This window comes from Aythya ferina (genome assembly GCF_964211825.1).
Source record: "Aythya ferina genome assembly, contig: HAP1_SCAFFOLD_92, whole genome shotgun sequence".
Classification (NCBI taxonomy): Eukaryota; Metazoa; Chordata; class Aves; order Anseriformes; family Anatidae; genus Aythya; species Aythya ferina.
This window is the reverse complement of record NW_028181425.1, coordinates 297,846-303,064: the sequence shown is the minus strand read 5'-3', so window position 1 is coordinate 303,064 and position 5,219 is coordinate 297,846.

Below are 5,219 nucleotides of genomic sequence, written 5' to 3'. Positions count from 1 at the left end.
ACACAATGAGAGACGACACTTGTTTGTTTGCTTATCATTCTAAATTATGTTCTTGTGGTATGATTGAGAGTGAGATGTGCCAGAGGCCTCTGGGTGTGCGATTGTGCTCTGTATGTGTGATTGTGCTGTGTACTGTGTGAGTGAGAGCGCGCTTTTGCCACAGTGCAGGTTATTGCCTTAGTGTAGGTTTGCCATAGTGCAGGTTATTGCCATAGTGCAGGTTTGCCACAGTGCAGGTTATTGCCTTAGTGCAGGTTATTGCCATAGTGCAGGATTCCGGAATATGGCCCTAGTACAGGTTATCATTGCCATAGTGCAGGATTCCGGAATATAGCCATAATTCAGGTTATTGTTGCCATAGTGCAGGATTCCGGAATATAGCCTTAGTACAGGTTATTGTTGCCACAGTGCAGGATCCCGGGATATAACCATAGGGCAGGCTAAAAGCATAGGAAATTGGTGCCGGCAAAAATCAGAAGAAATGGATTTATTACAGCGCTGTTAGAAAAACGGGGAGTCAATTGGGGCAGGGCTAGTTGTGATCGGTTGAGCAAAATCAAGTTTCACTAGTACGGAGTCATTGTTTGAAGTAGCCACTTGGAGAAATTTAAGGGAATGTACTGTTTAGACCTTTTCAACTCACAAATTCATTACTTTCCTGAAAGAGCACATGAGAAAGAGTCAATATGGTATCAATCCTTTCAATCAATGGTTCACTGATTTGTTTGAAACAATGCATAGATGGTTACTGGGATTAGTCAAAGGGGGATTAAGGATTCTGTTCATTGTGGTGTCAATCATCATTACACGTAGTATTGTGATAAATGTGGTTAAAGGGTTACTTGCAAAATGTTATAGGGATTTTGAAGTGGTGCCGGGAACAGGTACCCAGTGGATCACTGCAAAGTGGACTGAAGCAGTTTTAGAATCTGCACACGCTGAAGATGACCATGAAGAGGTTCCTGATAATCATTCTGACAATGACGTGGGCTGTGACACCTCAAGGACTGTCAAGAACAGCCTTTGATCACCATCAAGTGATTAGGTTTAAGTGTGTTACTATTAGATTGTGTTACCATTAAGTGCTTACAGTAATTGTAGTGTTATTAGGATTAAGTTATATAGTTGTGTTATGTTATGTATTTGACATCTGCTGTAAAACCAAGTACTGCTTGTACAAAAAGAAAACAAGGGAATTGTTGGGAATTGGCATAATTGTTCGATCTAAGCTTGCTTTAAGCAACCAGGGGTAGGCCTTAGAAATCTCAGGGCCTGCTGTAGCTGAGCAAACCAAGCTGCCAGAGTAACTATGAGAAGCTCCCACTGCAATGACTCCCACATCACCCAATTAAGGAACTCAGATAATATTGTTATCAGCAGCTGGCCTCAAGGACTAGGTCTACGTGGCCGTTAAGCACAAAGGGGGTTGTTTTCCTAACTTCTAATCAAAAGGGGGGTTCTCTTCTTGCAGGTGGTGTTATTTTCTTAACGGTTTGTCTGAGTGCTTTTGACCAATAATCTTGTGTGAAACACTGTCCACCCCTGTAAAATTCACTATAAAAGTTGGGCTATTCGGGCAACAAAATGGTGAAGCATGATCTGACTCTGCTGGTGTCTGTCGTGCTTTCGTCCGTGCTTCGCAACACTGAAGAATCTTCTGGGGCACCCAAGTGACCCCAGAGGAATATAGCATCTTCCTAGAGAGCCCAAGGATATTCTCAGGGCACACAAGCAACTCCCTAGGGCATACAAGCATACCCCTGGGGCACAAGAAAAGCCTCCCTGGGGCACACAAAGTTATCCCCTAATCACACAGAGTTGTGCCCCTGTCACCGAAGCATGTCCCTGCAGCACAGATGCACCTCCCTGGAACAACCAAGCACCTCACCGGAGCACACAGAAATCTTCCCACCACATGTCTATATCTGAGTGGATGTCCTGGTTTCAGTTAGCACAGAATTAATTTTCTTCCTAGTAGCTGGTGGAATGCTGTGTTTTGGCTTAGAATGAGAAGAGTGCTGATAACACCCCGATGCTTTAATTGTTGCAGAGCAGTGCTTATACTAAGCCAAGGACATCTCAGCCTTTGCTCTGTCCTGCCAACGGGCAGGCTGGGGGGTGCAGTAAGAGCTGGGAGGGGACAGACCCAGGACAGGTGACCCAAACTAGCCAAAGGGGTATTCCATACCATCTGACGTCATGCTAAACAATATATAGGGGTGGCTAGCCGGGGGGAGGGGGCCGGACTGCTTGGGGTTAGGCTGGGCATCGGTCAGCGGGTGGTGAGCAATTGCATTGTGCATCACTTGTTTGTACATACTATTATTACTTTCGTATTATCACCATTGTATCATCATTATTATTATTGTTATTATTATTTTTGTTATTTCTTTTCCTGTCTTATTAAACTGTCTTTATCTCAACTCACGGGCTTCACTTTCCATTTCTCTCCCCCGTCCCAGAGAGGGAGGGGGGAGGGTGAGCGAACGGCTGCGTGGTGTTTAGCTGCCGGTCGGGTTAAACCACGACAGTCTTTTTGGCGCCCAACGTGGGGCTCGAAAGGTTGAGATAACGGCAGATCTGATCAGAGTGTGTTAAACTAAAATTGGTGGAAGGATTAGACCTGCTTAATAGTCACTTGTCATGATGCTGATTGCTTTAATCTCAACTGTGCTGCGCCTGTTTTCCAAATTGAGTATTATAGCACGTTATTTTCCGTATGTGCTCTCTGTCATGTTGTTTATCCTCTCCGGGCCCTGGTTTCAGACCATTATGGTACTGTGTGTTGTATCAGTGGCTTATGAGATGATGAAATATCTGGCCATGACTCTAACCTGGTATTTGTACTCAGTAACATCTTCGATTCTGTACTTTGGAAACTGTATTTTGGAAACTATTAGCAATTGTATCTGTTGCCTTTTTTCATTAGGGAGTCAATCTGTGGAGGGGAAAGGGGAAGATAATTTTTCTTACGTGATCACTCTCCCTTTCTCCTTCACCACCCCTGTACCCTCCTTGATCACTCTCCCTTCCTCCTTCACCACCCTCTTATCCTCCGAGTTTATTACAATAGCTCTCCAAGATATTGAATATTTCTGGAATACTCAGAATACCATAGTCTTGTTGTTCTGCCTCATGAATGCACTTCAGATTCTGCTTAAAGTTAAACAACTACTTATGAAGCTCATCCGGAGATCTGCCCGGAGGCAGTATAGTTGTGGGTGGCAGGGAGTATGGGTGGATATGGGCAGGCATCTAGAGCAGTTGGCACCCCCAGTGTGTTGGAAATTCACCCCTGAACAATGGCAAAATCCTCAAAAACTGGCAGAATGCTTGAAAAAAAGGTGTAATGATTCTGGCAGTTCCAAAGTAACACAAATCATTGTAACGTGCTGGGGCCTGGCTCATGCCTATCGAGCTGCCATTGATACTGCTGTCAACTTAGTGACAGACCCTGCGGCCACTCCAAACCCTGTGACAGATCCAACGGCCACTGTGACCCCTACGGTGGATTCTGCAGCCGCTCCAGTCCCAGCTCCTGCAGCCGCTCCAGTCCCAGCTCCTGCAGCCGCTCCAGTCCCAGCTCCTGCAGCCGCTCCAGTCCCAGCTCCTGCAGCCGCTCCAGCTCCAGCTCCTGCAGCCGCTCCAGTCCCAGCTCCTGCAGCTGCTCCAGTCCCAGTTCCTGCAGTCGCTCCAGTTCCAGCTCCGGCCGCTACTCCAGTCCCAGTTCCTGCAACTGCTCCAGTCCCAGCTCCTGAAGCTGCTCCAGCTCCAGCTCCTGAAGCCGCTCCAGCTCCAGCTCCTGCAGCTGCTCCAGTCCCAGTTCCTGCAGTCGCTCCAGTTCCAGCTCCGGCCGCTACTCCAGTCCCAGTTCCTGCAACTGCTCCAGTCCCAGCTCCTGAAGCCGCTCCAGCTCCAGCTCCTGAAGCCGCTCCAGCTCCAGCTCCTACTGCTGCTCCGGTCCCAGCTCCTGCAACTGCTCCAGCTCCAGCTCCAGCTCCTGTAGCCGCTACAGCTCCGGTTCCTGCAACTGCTCCAGCTCCTGTAGCCGCTCCAGCTCCTGTGGCCGTATCAGAGAAACGAGCTGTAGCAGTGCAAGTTGACCCTGCAGAGGGCATTCCAACCCCTGTGGCAGACCCTGTAACAAAGTCAGAGAAACGAGCAGTAGCAGTGCAAGCTGCCCCTGTAGAGAAGGTGAAAATACGGTATAGAAATTCAAGTCGTTTAGAACGCAGAGAGTCTTCTGCCAATCCAGGTAAGGCTTCTGCCAAAACTAAGTATAGAGATGACGAAGATGATGACGACGCTGGGCCGTCAAGGATTCAGGAGGAGGAAGATGAGGATGCCGAAAGAGCGACAGTAACTACCCGAAGCCTAAACGAGCGCGAGCTACGAGATGTGCGAAAAGATTTTGGTCGCTGTATAGGTGAGCAGCTTGTCACCTGGCTGCTCCGGTGCTGGGACTCTGGAGCCAATTGTGTGGAATTAGACGGCAGGGAAGCCAAGCGGCTGGGATCCCTTGCTCGAGACGCCGGCATTGACAAAGCAATTGCAGATGGAGCACGACCCACCAGCCTCTGGAGGCGTCTCCTCTCAGCTGTGAGGGAAAGGTATCCCTTCAAGGAAGATATTTTATGTCTACCAGGCAAGTGGACCACTATGGAGAAGGGAATCCAGTACCTGAGGGAATTAGCCGTACGGGAAGTGATTTATGAGGATCCAGACCTCAAACAAACATCCACAGATCCAGATGAAGTCAAGTGTACACGACCCATGTGGCGGAAGTTTGTACGGAGTGCACCATCATCATATGCCAGCTCATTGGCAATAATGGCCTGGAAAGAGGATGAGGAACCCACAGTGGGTGAAGCGGCTAAACAACTCCGGCAGTACGAAGAAAGTCTCTCCTCTTCCTTACAGGCCTGCGTCTCAGCTGTGGAGAAACTTTCTGAAAAGGTTCACCAACTTGAAGAGAATCTATTGTCCTCCCCACCTGAACCAACCAGTGCCCACCGACCAAAGGAGAACACTTGGGAGAAACTTTCTGAAAAGGTTCACCAACTTGAAGAGAGATTATTCTCCTTCGCACCTGTACAAAGCAGTGTCTCAGCTGTCAGGGGTAGGCGTTCACCCACACAAGGAAGACGATATGGTGGGTACTCACCCCGTGCCACCCTGTGGTTTTACTTACGAGACCATGGAGAGGACATGAGAAAGTG